At 38.8% G+C, this 17051-nt stretch overlaps 1 protein-coding gene across 1 annotated transcript in view; it reads left to right on the top strand.

The window, feature by feature from the left end:
• The first annotated feature begins 6898 nt into the window (after window positions 1–6898).
• LOC140598707 (rho GTPase-activating protein 20-like) overlaps window positions 6899–17051 on the top strand; it is a 43112-nt gene continuing 32959 nt past the window's right edge. Inside the window, exons 1-2 of the mRNA XM_072757233.1 lie at window positions 6899–7501; window positions 7582–7696. The gene's annotated coding sequence lies outside the window, so the exon portion shown is untranslated. The remainder of the gene's footprint in view (window positions 7502–7581; window positions 7697–17051) is intronic.

Below are 17051 nucleotides of genomic sequence, written 5' to 3'. Positions count from 1 at the left end.
ATTAGGTCTAAATTCTGCAGTCATGAAGTCTCTTGAGTCATTTATGCTTTTTTCTAGAGCCACCAGTAGCTGTATAATAGTGCTTCTGAATTGGCTTTCTGACATTGAATTCTAATCCAGATTTTGTAACTCTGTGGGAGAGAGGACTGTTTCTGATTCTTTCTTTTGAGGTGAGGTGTTCCTTCTAGTCATTTTGCTCAGTGCAGAGTGGCCAAAAACAAGGTGTATTGGGAAAAGGAGAAATTGAGAAGAGAGAAAGGAGGAAAGAAAAGAGAAAAAGAAAAACGAAAAAAGGAAGAAAAAAAGAGGAAAAAGAGAAAGAAAAAGAAGGGAAAAAAAGGCCAAGGGAAACACATAAAATTCAAAAAGCAAAACAAAAACAAAAACAAAAACAAAAAAAAAACAAAAAACAAAAACAAACAAACAAACAAACAAAAACACAGGGAAGTATCTTCTGATTCTGTATACTTTAAGTCCCTTGACTTCCCCTGGAACTTGTCCGTCTAGTTGGTCTCTGGGGGACGGGCTTGTTGTGCTGATTTTCAGGTGTTAGCGCTTGGGGGAGCTGCTCTACCCCCTGCCTGGTGCAGGGCTCAGAGGGGCTTGTTTACCCCTTGAGGCCCCAGAAGAAACACCTGCAGTGGCAGCGGCCTGCTCTGGAGCCCTGGAGTCAGCTCCTGAAGTAACTACGGAGCTCTCCATCTGCTGGGGCCTGGATGCTCCGGGGTCGGGGCCGCTGATCTGCTCAGCTTGGGGCAGGAGCGTCCTTCCCATCCTGGACCCTCCTGGCCTCTGCCTGTCCCGGGAGGAGGCCGGATCCTGGGCTGTGTCCCTGGCGCCCTGTGCTCCTGGGCCTGTGCTGTTGGATTTGTGCTCCCACCACACAGCCGCCTCTCTGCGGAACTGTGGCCCTAGCCCCTGTGAGCTGCTCCCGGGTCGAGCTGTGTCTGCGCTGCAGCCCTTTTATGGAGCTCAGCACACTCTCCCCGGGGCGCAGTTGCTCTGGTAGTGTCCCACAGAGCCTGCGGGCATCCCCGCCTTTCTGGGGTCCTGCTCCAACTCCCTGCGAGGCCTTTCTGCCCAGGAAGATTGGTGAAGCTCCTGCTTCTCTGGGCCTGGGCTCTCCTGTCCTGGGGACACTCGCCCTGGCCTTCGCCTGGCTCCTTGCGGGGCCCCTCCCCCTTGGATGCCTTTTGTTTCTTTATTTCTTTTTTCCCCGTCTTCCTACCTTGATAGAAGTGCGAACTCTTCTCACTGTAGCATTCCAGCTGTTCTCTCTTTAAATCTCAGGCCGAATTCATAGATTTTCAGGATGATTTCAAGATTATCTAGGTAATTGGTGGGGACAGGTGATTTGGGGACCCTACTCTTCCGCCATCTTGCCCCTCCCCTGGAAAATGTTTAATAATAAAAACAACTTGATATAACATCTTCTTTGAAGCACTACAGAATTAGACATTTATGTATTCCTAAAAATGCCAAAATGATTATGCCAATTAAAGATCTTAGATACTAATTGTTATCTTTATTTTACAATATGCTGAATGTTTCCTGACTTGAAGCACTTGGCAGGTTTTCTGGTCATCTGTTATTTAATGACCTGATACTAAGATCAGCCTTAATCACTGGAATAATAAGTGAAATTATAATTGTTTTTTAAAACTCCTTTTGAATGCATTCCTTAATTTGAGTTTTGAAGCATTTAATCAAACAAATAATCTTACCAGTGTTTTAAATAACTTGTTAAAACTTAAAATGAATCAACTCATTTGGTTTCTTCAGTAGCACACCCAGAGGAAAGTCTCAGAAGGCCATCCAGGATGAGATCCTCTCCGTAATCCGACAGATCACAGCTACCGTGAGGTTTCTGCCGCTGTTGGAAGTCTCTTGTAAGTATTATATGACTTCATGATGGTTCAGATTTGTTGTGGAAAGATTAAGCTATTACTTTAAGAATTAACAGTTTTGTTGAGTTTTTTCTTAATTATCCATGTCATGGTATATAAGTGAGAAAAACGTCATGAATCTAAAGCGATGCTGGTTGTGTTTTATTTACAAGTGCCGAATAGGGATAGAATGAAAGTTTTCATTCAGTACTCCTGAATATTTTGACGTAATTTCTTCCATTACTTTTATTTTATACACATTTCCTTGTATATAATTAAGACTTAGACAGGTATAACTGTGTCTTTCTTTTCTGGCTTAGTTACTCCTTCATTCATCAGATATACCCTAAATGCCTACTGTATGCCTTCCATGGTTCTGGGCATTGGGATACAGCGGTCACAAAACCAAGATGTTCTTTTTCTCTGGCTTAGATTCATGCTGTCTCGTGATCAATTATATACTTTCTGCAAATATCTTTAATGGCTTTTCTCTTTGAAGAAAAAAAAACAATCGAGTTTTTCATTAAGTAAAAAGGAGTACAGTATTTTCTGTACTAAAATTTCCATTGAAGAAAAGCAATTAGCTAATATAACTGATTAGAGATCAAGCCAAACTAGCTTTTCTGACATGATAGGTGGCTCACATGTGAGGGAGAGAGGAAGGATACTTGTACCTTTCAAAAAATAATTGTACTTTAATGATCTTATCCCCAATTTAGGTTCATTTGACCTACTGATTTATACAAAGATTTGGTTGTACTTGAAAAATGGGAAGAGTCGGGACCACAGTTTATTACCAATTCTGAGGAAGTCTGTCTTCATTCATTTACTACTACTATCCACAAAGTAAATAGCATGGTGGCCTATAAAATTCCGACCAGTGACTGAGGATGAGATTAGGACAGTGATGTACTTGTGGTTCTCAGATGCGGTTTTCCTGAAACCAAGTCAACTATAGTTGATAAATTTTGTATCACTGCTTAATTTTTAGACTGGGGAAACTTAACATTATACATCTATTGAACTGTGCATAATTGTCCCATTTTTTGTTACCTGTATGACTTGATACAGGGTTGGCATAAATTATTGCACATTGTTCAAAAGGGAACTAGCAGATCACATCAGCATTGTTGTCAATTCCTTGAAAGTGGTAACTGTAGATGGATAACTTTTGCCATAAAACTAAATGCCTTCTTAAATCAGACCTTTTGGTCAAGGACTTTGCCTCTGGATTATAGGTAGGGAGATATTAAATGTAAAATACAGCAACAGAAGTATGAATATTGAGAGTCTTTGTTTAGATTCTGAAATTATCTAATGACAACCTGCAAGTAATGAAACATTGCTCATAATAGGTCTCTGCCATTTATTTCATTTGTATATTTTCCATATTGAAAACACTTCCAATTATTTGATTTTGATTTGTTGTAGAACTCGAACCTACAAAGCTATGTGTATTGCCACTGTTTAAATTCCTGTGATACAGAACTCTTAATTATTTTATGTTTTATAAAATCAAGCTTTAAATGATGATGAAGGGATCCCTGGGTGGCGCAGCGGTTTGGCGCCTGCCTTTGGCCCGGGTGCGATCCTGGAGACCTGGGATCGAATCCCACGTCGGGCTCCCGGTGCATGGAGCCTGCTTCTCCCTCTGCCTATGTCTCTGCTTCTCTCTCTCTCACTGTGTGCCTATCATAAATAAATAAAAATTAAAAAAAAATAAATGATGATGAAATAAAGTTAAATATGTATGTTTAAAATTTGTCTTAAATATGTTTATATTGGTGTGGTATTAACACATATAATAGAATGGATTCAGTATAGCAAATAATATCTTGTGCCTACTGAGGCCTAAGGATACCAACTTGAATAAATCTGGAGGTACTTTCAATTTAACGAACAAGCTTTGATTATATCCCTTTAATCTTATAACCTTAGACTTAAAATAAGCATCATTCTCTGTATAAAATAATACATGTCATTTGGAATTAATTCATTTTAGCATGTAGTGGACTGGAGAAATTTTCTATCCTCTTAGCTTTATTGCCAGCCTAGTTTTCCTTATTTTTTAAGGGTCAGTTTAAGGCAAACTTCTGACGTCTTTTCTAATCTCTATCCTAAATGTTACCTTGTTTTGTAATTAAGTGCTTAGTATCAGACACCGTTCTAAGCTTTTTATATGAATTAACTCATTAACCTTCACTATAAAGTAAAAACACATAGCCTGTATCACCCATTCAGAAATGACAAAGTGAGCACCTGTTAAAGTGCCAAGTATTAGGATGAATGAAACAAAGTCTTGGTCTTTCTGAAGCTTGAGATATGGAGAGGAAAATAGATGGCAAGCTTCCAGGCAGTTACTACACAGGTTTATCTCATTATGTATTTGTTTTTTCACCTGAGTAATCTAATCTCTTTGATCCAGTTGCCTGCTTGTTAAGAATAAAAGGCAATTCTCTCATTGCAAGACAAATAAGTGCCAGTATTTGATGACAGGTATAGTGAATGCTATTGTGAAAGCCCATTGCCTGGAGAATTGTTGAAGCTATCTAATTGAGGTCCACCCACATATGTCCTTTTCCTGAATAAGAAAAGCAGTTCTGCAGAAAGGAAAATGATGTTGAATTAAGGTATGGTCAAGAGTCTGGTTTTCCAAACATGAGGTATGTTACAATGTGGACACTAGTAAGATTAAAGCATTTAAATTCTGTGCTGTTTGTAACCTCTAAACATGAAACATTAGGTTGAGAAGGAAAGCAGAACTGGAAGTTCAGTAAAAATATGAAGAGTTAAAAAAATCTGGTCCTACTTTTGGGACAAAAGTTTGAAATTCTTTTTAGAAAGCAGTAACTGCTTTAGGAAACACTAAATGCCTCTGCTAAATAACCAGAAATAATGTGGTCATTCCATGAAAAATGTTCACCAGTAGCAACTTTCTTAATAGATCATGGATAATACTTAAATTTCTGTCAGTTGTTTTTATTCGCCAAATTAAAAAGTCCTAATATTACCACTTATACTTCGTGGCTTATACCACTACTGACTCCTACTAGTACATATATTAGAGTTGAGTGGGAGCCACGCTACAAGCTTTATTGGCAAAGCTCAACTGGAAAAGCTTTAGCCTATGGCTCCAACTAAACTTGTCCTGCCCTCTTTTCCTATACCTTGAAGTCCACCTTAAGAGGAAGATATTTAAACCAACTGATGTAAGAATTGCAAATGACCTATGGACAGTGGGTATTATATGTAAGTGATGAATCACTAAATTATACTCCTGAAACCAATATTACACTATATGTTAATTAAAATTTAAATAAATGTTTGGAAGAAAAAAAAAGCCCTACATGACTTCCACACCATGTTATACAGTGAAACCAAGATTCTAAGAGAGCCTAATGGGCCTGCCCTGGACTCTTGACTCAGTTTTGCTTACCATAGGTAGAGGAATGGAAACATGTTCCAACTGGGCCTATCCGGGTCTGAAATAGAGCCCCAGAAGGGACTGAACCACACGTCTCCAGGATTCTTCTCCCAGTGTCATCAATTGGAGAGAGGAGTCAAGCCTCCATGGGAATTCACACAGAGGTGTGTAATAGTCTCATGTATTAATTGGCTTTTGCACAAACAACCATAGAATAACAATTTTTTCCCGTGTAGTCTGTGGGTTATCTGGAGTGCTTGTCTTCTTCTTTGCCCCTGCAAATCTGCAGGGCACGTGTCTCCTTCTATCATTGAAGGGGCAATGGCTCACCAGGACTCCTAAAGCTTATCTTCAGAACGTTCACACTGACATTTTTGTCCATATTCCACTGATGCAGGTAAGCCTTAAGGCTAAGCCAAACTTCAATGGGGCCAGAAAGTACACTCTTCCCATGGACGTGGGGAGAGGGCTGTGCGAAAATCTGATGAAAGTGATAGAAAGATCAGGATACCTAAATAATGCTACCCTGTAACTCCTTTTTTCATCAGATGTCACTAATGCTACAATATTCAAATTAAGGTGAACTTTTAACTTTAGTATTCAGCCTTTCCTATTCGAAATTAACATTGGGATTTCTGGCTACAAAGATATAAAGACATCAGAGGAAGAAAACACAGCACCTGTATTGGCTAGGTAATTTTTCATTTAACTTTCCTGCTTTAGTGCACAAGTAGAATTGCAGGATCAATGGACACACAAACAGCTCTACATTTTTTAAACTTTAGGTGGTCTCTTCTGTCCATGATCAAGAAGCTCATTTGGCTCCTCAGCAAGCACATCAAGAGAAGTGTGTATTCACCTTTCCTAATGGCTCCTACCCTTTTACATCCTTTTAGCAATTGAATGTCCATAACACATTACTTTCCATTTACTGTATTTACAAAACTCCAGGTTTCTTTGGGAGCGTTGTAATTACACTGTCCTCAGATGACTTTAACCAATTAATGGCAGGAACCAAAAGACAGATGACTGAATCCTGTAAGTTATCTATATCGTTCAAAGAATAAATCAAGTGTGAATTTGTGAACCGTTGTGCAACACTTTCCCAACCAGTCAAAAGAATTGTTCATTAAATAACCTTTTACTCTTTAGGGAATTAATTTTTGGCTAAAGTTGTAAGTAATAATATCTTCATCTTTTTATTAAATATGTAAAGTTCTGTTTTAAGTTATTTTTGTACAATGTAACCATGATAAAAACTTGTGTGTTGGAATAACTATGGAATAGAAATGCTGCTAAATTTCAAATTTTATTAGTTACACCTTCTTAGAGCAGATCTTTGTTTTTTATTTATTTTTTATTTATTTTTTACTGGAGTTCAATTTGCCAACATAGAGCATAACACCCAGTCCTCATGCCTTCAAGTGTCCCCCTCAGTGCCCATCCCCTTGTCACCCCATCCCCCCACCCACCTCCCCTTCCACTACCCCTTGTTCGTTTCCCAGATTTAGGAGTCTCTAAGAGCAACTCTTTAAAGATCTTTCCATTCTTCATGAATATGGCTTTGAAAGCCAGCAGCATTAACTGATGCTTATTTTTAAAAAATCTCGTTGGGAAATCTACTTAATCTTCATTAGAGTTGACAATCCTCTTCCAATCTGGCAAAAAACATGGTAGCCTTAGCAACAAAACTATCAGAAAAAGCTTAGAGAGGAAAATGTCAAGAGTTGACCCTCTGATTACAAAAGTCAGTTTATGTTACCATTTCACCTATTTTTGTGCTCTTACCATTTGATCTATTTTTATACTAGAGAAACATAATTTTCATTTATTTGTATAAATTCCATTCATCTGTGTTTATCTGCACCATTTTGCTAGGCAAGCTTGTTTGCACAAAGGAACACATGACATCAAAATCTTTATTGTTTTGGCATTTTATCTGTGCTAACAAAAGCCTCTGATTATAGGCACGACCACACATACTCCACTATCCATGCAAGGGAAAGATCTCAAACCTCTTCCAAAACTATCTAGTTATGGACATACCCAGTGGATACCTAGACATGGATCTGAATTTCTTTCTGAACGGCAGTGTCACTGACTCACATGCATTATTACTTAATCCTCACAGCAAATCTAGAGGGGTTATTCCCATTTTACACGTATAAAACCTGAGACTCAGGAAGGCCAGGTAATTTGCTGAACTTCAGATATCCAGGATCTAGCCCCAGGCCTGACCCTAAACTAATATTCTTTCTCACTGTTTTTCAGAAACTCGGCAACAGCGGAAGGTGCCCTGCTCCAGCTGCAGGGACTCAGCCAGAAAGACTGGAATACTACATGACTGTACCTGCAAGTTGGGGAAGGAGAACTCAACACTATTTGAGTATTGAGTTGCATTCATTTTTTAAAAAACACTTTTTCAAAATAAGCTATCATTAAATGTTTATATATACATAGTATTTTTGCTGTATAATAGCAGCATGCATTTTCTTCCATCAATGTTTTCTTCTCTCATTCTTTCACTTGTTTATGTAACTACATGCTGTGTTGGAATTTGGGCTTCTTTACGGGTTGGAACCAGTTCGAGAAAGGGGACACAGCAGGCAATTGAAATGTATGTTATCATCCAAATTATAGGGTTCCCTAGTAAAGCTGGGTAGAGGCTTAGACGTCATGCAAAAACAGGGTTTGCTACTGCATCTCCATAAACAAGCCATGGGATGGCCAGACAACTGCAGTTGTCCTCACTCAAGCCCACTCCAATAGGGGACCAAGAAACTCTTTAAGTACAAAAGCTCTACACAGCTTCTATAGGTCTTAAAAAGGTCTGCTCTACGTTGCTTGGGATGGTGTGAGAAAGTGAAGAGAGCGACCCCAAATCTCTTCTCCAACACCATGTTGTGTCATCAGGATTGGAGTCGAATCCTGAAGAGGGGAATAACACGCATCCCTCCTAATGCTTGCCAGCTTTTTAATTTTTTAAATATATTACATTGTGGATTCCACTGGCATCATGTGAGTTGTTTTAAGTAGCATACTCCCAGGCATTTTTTTTTCAGTTTTATTAATTATGTATGCATTTTCATCTGTAGTCAGAAAGATACCTGTTTTTTTTTTCCTAACATGTTTTAACACATATTACCCTGAGCAAAGATTGTAAAGTCCATGCTGAATACTTAAAAACATGTATTTGTAGAAAAGTCATGAAGGCGGTGTACGCATGATGGAAGGCTGAGAAACAATGTCATAACCCTTTGTACTCAGGCATCAGAAGGGGACCAGGCAGCTGTCCCTCTCAGCCGAGTGGTGCATGCTCACAGTGCTGCTGTGCTCACACAGACCCCATGTCTGCTTCTCCCTACACAGAGTCCTTCTGGGACTTCTTGAAGGGCATTTTGCTTTTTGCCCATAAAAGACTAGCACCATGAGTCAGATAGTACTAAGCTGAAAGTTCACTCTCTAATTCTATTTCTTTTATCACTAATTATGCCCAGTCATGTTGTCCAAAATAGCTCACCAGACTTTATGAAATGAATACAGAGAACTATATCAATATGAAAATGTCCCAAATTTGAACAATATGAAACTGATTTTTGTTACTCAACTTCCCCACAAACTAAATCCCCTTGCAAGGAAAAGCTCATGGAGCTTTTATTTAAAGTCCAAATGCTCTCACTCTCCATTTTATACAATTGGCTCAGTGTAAGCCAGAGGCTTTTACTTAGAGCCGAGGTTCCTATAGCTGCAGCTGTGTCCTGGGATTTCACAGGAATGAGTATAGCTTCTTCAGCCTCTTCAAAGTTGCTTCAAATCTCTAATTAGTTCTAGTCTCCAAGGGGTCAGCAGTCACAAAAGAAACTGTCCACTATAGAAGTTGTCACAAACAAAACTGTGGTACACCAATTAAGTGACTATGTAATGTCATCTGATACTGCTATCGGAGCACAGCAGATAACTTAGTAGCACCTATGCTGGAGACAGCGAGGACCTGGTCTAGGTCCGGTGGCAAGCGAGCCAGCTGCACCAGCACTGAATCCACGGCCTGTGAATCTGTATGACTGAGCAGAAAGTGCCCATCAATAGTTGTGCTTCCCCATGTTTAATATAGGTATTCCTTTGCTTTTGCTGTTGTTTTGTTTTGGTGATGTGTGCAGTGGTCTCCCATATATATTACCTACTTTCTCTCAGAGAGTGACATTTGAGACATTATTGCCTTCTTCAAAAATGTAGATAGGTATTCTGGTTTCTTCATTTCCTTGTGTCTTGTGTCTCATGTTTTGGCTACTTTGGTACAAGATTGTGAGACCACAAGTCTAGAGAGAATTTCTCCTCCCACATTCTCCCAAGTCTGTTCTCTCTAGGACAGGGAAGTACACTCTCCTCTTAAAATGCATGAGGAATGGGATAAAGAACATCACCCTACTCCCTTAGTGCTATGTTTTACTAGTATATGAAGTTTTATTTATTCTGAAAATGATAATTGTCATCTCTCGTCCATAGACGTTTCATTCCTACCTAGGCAGGTTGAGTTGGGCCAGGCAAAGCAGTAGTTGGACAGAATCAAGATTCTAAGAAAATAAAATACTGTAATCACAGTAAGAGGCAATGAGTCAAGATTAGTCTTTTGTCAAGAAGTAAAAGAAAGATAACAAAGTTTAGCAAAACTTTAAAGAGGATCTAGATATCACAGATTAAAGTAGTCAAAAGTTAGTATTCCAAAGAGTTGCACATTGAAAAGATAGAACCCAAGCACAAAACAAAAATATTCCAAAAAACTTAAATTCAGGACAGAAACTTTTTTTAGAAGCTTTTAAAAATTTTTTATTTATTTATGATAGAGAGAGAGAGAGAGAGAGAGAGAGGCAGACACAGGCAGAGGGAGAAGCAGGCTCCGTGCACTGGGAGCCCGACGTGGGACTCGATCCCAGGTCTCCAGGATCATGCCCAGGGCCAATGGCAGGTGCTAAACCACTGCGCCACCCAGGGATCCCCAGGACAGGAACTTTTCTAGTCTCTTATTCCCTCCTGCCTCCATTGGATTGGACTACTGGGGTAAGGAGAGAGATTGCAGATGGGAAGGAAGTGGTGCCAAGAGCTGCAGCTGCAAAAAGTCGAGTTGGTTTTGTTTCTTCTAACTTTTAAACTTAAAATTAATACATACACATGCTTTAAAAATCAAGCAGTAGAGAATGATACCAGGGAAAAGTAAATTCTCAGCCTGAACTTGTTCCCCAACTCATTTCCAGCTCCCTGTTTTTAAGTATTTTCTGTTCTCCTGGTGGTTATCACAGTACCTCTGAAATATGTGTTAATACTTGATTTCTCCTTTTATCTTGTTTATCAACCTTAGATAGCATCTATTGGAAGATGAGAAACTTATTTCTTTGATCCATCCATGTCTACACTTTTCCAGTTACATTGCTTTGATATTTCTGGTGATTATCATTTTAAATAGTATATTTAAACTCTATTTTGTTACATCAATTTTACACAGTATATAATTGATTTCTTGCTATATAAATAAATAGGTGAGAAAAATCTGTGACATTATCTTCCATATCTCTCTGCTGCTTTAATATTCAGACTTCCAGTATTTCATATTATCAGTGTTAATATTAGATTCTCTTTTACACTTGTTGTCTTCCAAGCTTTGTTTGTATGTTGATTCTACCAATTAAAATAGCTTTTCTGTTATTCCAATGATTAATTTTCTCCTTACTGAAGGACTAAATAGGTCTAGTTATTGAGGAAAAAAAAGGGTAACCTTAGGTCAGGCAAACTGAAAGATGAATGTTCCAAGTGTCAAGGTCAAATAGGATTCCTTGAACTCAATCTTCAAGACTTTCTATTCAGTTTGGTCGATGATACCTTTAATATACAAGAAATATTTATCTGCCTTTGTTCTTATTTTGTAGCCACCTCTTTTTTGGCTTCTTGACTCTAAAGATGTTTGTTGGTTTTGTTTTCTTAATTTTTTTTTCCGTTCTCTTGTTTTCCTCAGGAGTCTACTAATATCTCTTCCACTTGCACCTTTTTTTTTTTTTTTTTGTTTATTCTAAATTTTCTGGGTCTTTTTCCCAAATATGCGAGTGATGAAAAAGGTTCATCAGCGCTGGTAGCATGATTTTCCACTGTGGTATTAGACCTTTTTCTTGAATGAAAAATGGATGGCAGGGTCTTTGTACATATAAGCTAGTAGTACTGTTTTAGGGTACATTTCGGTATTTTGTTCATCATGTATTTTTTGAAAATTGACTTCTAAAAATATTACATTAAAATATCATATCTTCTTTACTTAGTTTTTTGATGCATCTCAAATTTTGTGTGCCTGGTTTCACTCACTGCAGTATCTCTATCTCCTTTGGGACAAGGACTTGGAAGGTTAAAAGTAATTTCCAGATATGGTCAGTAGAGGGCAGCAAAGGGTAGCGGCGTGAACACTTAACTGCCAAGGCCTGGGCTTCCCTTTTTTCCCTCTTTATAGAGATCAATTAGTGGTAGTAGAAAATCCAGAGTGCCAGAATCAGGATAGAAATTACTCATAATACTGATCCAGGATGGGTATCAAGCTTAGAAGGCAGTGGAAATGTTTAGCCACAAATTCATAGCCTGGTATCTATCAAAGAGATGTGAACCACTGGACATTAGGAGGGGAATCATTAGACTTTCACAGTCCTGACTCTTACTCCCAGCCTGTCTAAAACCTAAGATCTCGTTCTGTAAAGTATCAGGAGTCTCCTACCCACATTGAGAGCTGATGCAAATTTCCTGTCATTATCTGATACGTCATTTGCAAATATCTTCTCCCACTCTGTAGGTTGTCTTTTAGTTTTGTTGACTGTATCCTTTGCTGTGCAAAAGCTTCTTATCTTGATGAAGTCCCAACAGTTCATTTCTGCTTTTGTTTCTTTTGCCTTCGTGGATGTATCTTGCAAGAAGCCACTGTGGCCGAGTTCAAAAAGGGTGTTGCCTGTGTTCTCCTCTAGGATTTTGATGGAATCTTGTCTCACATTTAGATCTTTCATTCATTTTGAGTTTATCTTTGTGTATGGTACAAGAGATTGGTCTAGTTTCATTCTTCTGCTTGTGGATGTCCAATTTTCCCAGCACCATTAATTGAAGAGACTGTCTTTCTTCCAGTGGATAGTCTTTCCTCCTTTATCGAATATTAGTTGACCATAAAGTTGAGGGTCCACTTCTAGATTCTCTATTCTGTTCCATTGATCTATGTGTCTGTTTTTGTGCCAGTACCACACTGTCTTGATGACCACAGCTTTGTAGTACAACCTGAGAATTCTCACAGAGGAAGACATAGACATGGCCAACAAGCACATGAGAAAATGCTCTGCATCACTCGCCATCAGGGAAATACAAATCAAAACCACAATGAGATACAACCTCACACCAGTGAGAATGGGGAAAATTAACAAGGCAGGAAACCACAAATGTTGGAGAGGATGAGGAGAAAGGGGAACCCTCTTACACTGTTGGTGGGAATGTGAAATGGTGAAGCCACTCTGGAAAACTGTGTGGAGGTTCCTCAAAGAGTTAAAAATAGACCTGCCCTACGACCCAGCAATTGCGCTGCTGGGATTTACCTCAAAGATGCAGATGGAATGAAATGCCGGGACACCTGCACCCCGATGTTTCTAGCAGCAATGTCCACAATAGCCAAACTGTGGAAGGAGCCTCGGTGTCCATCGAAAGATGAATGGATAAAGAAGATGTGGTTTATATATACAATGGAATACTACTCAGCCATTAGAAATGACAGATACCCACCATTTGCTTCGACGTGGATGGAACTGGAGGGTATTATGCTGAGTGAAATAAGTCAATTGGAGAAGGACAAACATTGTATGGTCTCATTCATTTGGGGAATATAAATAACAGTGAAAGGGACTAGGATGGAACGGAGTAGAAATGGGTAGGAAATATCAGAAAGGGAGGCAGAACATGAAGACTCCTAACCCTGGGAAATGAATAGGGGTGGTGGAAGGGGAGGTGGTCGGGGGGTGGGGGTGACTCGGTGGTGGGCACTGAGGGGGGCACTTGACAGGATGAGCACTGTGTGTTATTCTGTATGTTGGCAAATTGAACACCAATAAAAATAAATTTATTTAAAAAAAGAAATGAAAGAGGAGAAATAACAATACCACAAAAATATAAAGGATTTTAAGAGAATATTATGAAAAAATTATATGCAAAGTCATTGGGCAACCTAGAAGAAATGGATAAATTCCTAGAAACATATAACGTCTCAATGCTGAGTTGGGAAAAAATACAAAATTTGAAAGACTGATTATCAGCAGTGAAATCAAATCAGTAATAAAAAAACTCCCAAGAAAACAAAAGTACAGGACCAGATGGCTTCATAGGTAAATTTCAGCAAACATGTAGGGATGCCTGGGTGGTTCAACAGTTGATCATCTGCCTTTAGGTTGTGATCCTAGAGTCCTGGGATTGAGGCCCACATCGGGCTCCTTGAGTAGAGCTTGCTTCTCCTTCTGCCTCTGTCTCTGCCTCTGTCTTTTTCTGTCATGGATAAATAAATAAAATACTTAAAAAATTTTTTTACCAAACATATAAAGAAGAGTTAACACCTACTTTTCTCAAACTACTTCAAAAAACAAAGAATGAAAGCTTCTATGTATTCTGTGAAGGCAGCATTACCCTGATATCAAAACCAGATGAAGACACTACAGAGAGAGAGAGAGAGAAAGAGAGAGAGAGAGAGAGAGAACTACAGGCCAATATCTCTGATTAACATACATGCAAAAATCCTCAACAAAGTATTAGCCAACCAAATCCACCAATACATTAAAAAAGTCATTTACCATGATCAAGTGGGATTTATTCTTAGTATGCAAATGTGATTCAATATTCACAAATCCATTAACATAATACATCTCATCAACAAGAGAAGGGTAAAAACGATGATCATTTTAATAGGTGCAGAAAAGCATTTAAAAGTACAACATCCATTCATGATACAAACTCAACAAAGTAGGTTTAGAGGGAACATACCTCAACAGAATGAAGACCATATGTGAAAAAACTACAGCTAATGTCATACTCAATGGTGAAAAAGTGAGAGCTTTTCCCCAAGGTCAAGAACAAAACAAGGATTTCCACTCTCACTACTTTTATTTAGCATAGTACTGGAAGTCCTAGCCCCAGCAATCAGACAAGAAAAAGCAATAAATGGCATCCAAATGGGTAAGGAAGATGTAAAACTTTCACTATTTGCAAGTGCCATGATACTATATGTAGAAAACCCTCAGGATTCTACCAGAAACGGACTAGAACTGATAAATGAGTTCAGGAAAGTCACAGGATACAAACCAATATACAGAAATCCACTGCATTTCTATACACTAATAATGAAGAGCAAAAAAAGAAATTAAGAAACAGTCCCATTAACAATTGTACCAAAAATAATAAGATACCTAGAAATAAGCTTAAACAAGGAAGTGAAAGACCTATATATCTATATACACACTGAAAAACTATAAAACATTGGTGAAAAAAATTGAAGACAACACAAATGGAAAAATATTCCATGCTTATTGATGAGAGAACAAGTATTAATAAAATGTTCCATACTCAAAATGATCTACAGATTTGATGGAATCCCTATCAAAGTACTAATAGTATTTTTCGCAGAACTAAAACAAGTAATTCGTAAGGATGTATGGAACCACAAAAGACCCCAAATAGCCAAAGCAATCTTGAAAAAGAAAAAAACTGGAGGTATCACAGTCCCAGATTACAAGATATATTACAAAGCTGTAATAATCAAAACAGTATGGTATTGACAAAAATGGACAATAGATCAATAATACGGTATTATGGGCATAAAGATCACCTTACAGTATCTCTTCTATTTGATATTTAGGGTGAAAACATAGGTGTTCGGTGAAATAGATGAAAACAGACCCGGGCAGCCCAGGTGGCTCAGTGGTTTAGCGCTGCCTTCAGCCCAGGGCATGATCCTGGAGACCCAGGATGGAGTCCCACGTCAGGCTCCCTGCATGGAGCCTGCTTCTCCCTCTGCCTGTGTCTCTGCCTCTCTCTCTCTCTCTCTCATTCTGTGTCCCTCATGAATAAATACATAAATAAAGTCTTGAAAAAAGAAAACAGACCCCATCATTATTATTCTCTTTAGAGCTCATTCATCAAATTAAAATAAATCACAATGGTATTATGGAAGAAATTAAGCTTTATTACTGCAAAGGTAACTGTGACATGGTAAAAGAAAGCTCCCTTTAGCTTTCTCAGGCAAACTTTTCTCTCCTTTGCTTTACTACAAGGAGAAGATGCTATCAAAAACTGTATCTTTCTCAATTAATTCCTTAAAACCAGTGACTCACCATCCTGGTTACGTGTAAGAATCACTCAAAGAGCTTTTTCCAGATCTGATGAATCAGAAGCTCTGGGGGAGGCAGTTTCAGAATGAGTGCCTGAAAAGCCTCCCAAGTGAGTCTGATGCATATCAGAATTGATCAACAGGACGAGATTCTAAAAGGAGAGAAGTTTTCCTGGCCTCTAAATCTCTAACCTCTCTGAAGGGAGACGCAGAGAATGGGACATATTCTGAGAATTGGGGAAGGTGCAGAGAGAAGTCTGCCTATATTTTTTTACCTGAAATAGATTATTTTTTACCTGAAATAGATTTTGACAGGTGCTTGATGGGAGGCCAGAAAGTGTTGCCCAATGAGCCTCCATGGTTCTGAATACAGTCAAGCATGGCCAGACTAGCACTTGTCCTTTAAAAGTGGTGAGAAGGGGCGCCTGGTGGCTTACTTGGTTAAGTTTCTGAATCTTGATTTCCGCTCAGGGTTATGATCTCAGGATCATGAGACAGAGCCCCAGGTCAGACTCCATACTCAGCACCATTTGTGCTTCTCTCTCTCTCTCTCTCTCTCTCTCTCTCTCTCTGCCCCCCCTCTTGTGCACATGCACTGTCTCTTTATCTCTCTCTCTCTCTGTCAAATACATAAAATAGTTATTCTGTATGTTGGTAAATTGAACACCAATAAAAAATCAACTTATTTAAAAAAATAAATAATAAAAAATTAATAAAAGTGGTTTGAAGCCTGGAGGCCACTATCTACATGCCACTTCTGTGTTAGTTTGGTTTTAAGATGAGAAGCCTTAATAAAGTCTAAAAGGACTACCAGGACTTGTGCTCTCACCTCTACCTAATTTACAGGCCGATTTCACTCTCCTGTACCTTCTGCCTGTGTCTCCAATCCAGCAAAGTCTTCCATGTTTCTGAAACATCAGTTAGTCACATTCTGTCCCTTCAACTGACAAATGTATCTTCCCTCCCTTCCCCCTTTCTTCCTCTTTCTCTCTTCTGTGTAGTCCCAAGTCATTCTTTAAAGGTCATTTCAAATGAGCTCGTCAAAGAAGTCTTCCTCTCCATAATTGAAATCAGGTGTCAAGTCCCTCTCTAAATTTCTCATCTCACTCTTTAATTTTCCTCTGCAGTACTTTCCAGAGGCTGTGTTAGGCAGTTCTTGATGGCATTCTCTGTTTAATATCTGTCTTCCCCCCTCCTCACTTAAATCCTGGTTTTGTGAGACTTGGGCCTGGCTCCCTGTTGCCCAGACCTATCAAGTGCCTTTCTCCTAGTACAGGTTCAAACACTATCCGTTGAATGAATAAAGTAAATAAGACAAAGACTATTTTATGTCATGCCTTTTCCCTGTCCATCCCTGCCAGAAAACTAT

This window comes from Vulpes vulpes, chromosome 4 (genome assembly GCF_048418805.1).
Source record: "Vulpes vulpes isolate BD-2025 chromosome 4, VulVul3, whole genome shotgun sequence".
NCBI classification, from domain to species: domain Eukaryota; kingdom Metazoa; phylum Chordata; class Mammalia; order Carnivora; family Canidae; genus Vulpes; species Vulpes vulpes.
Note: the sequence above shows the minus strand (reverse complement) of the source record. Positions and strands in the feature narration are given on the sequence as shown.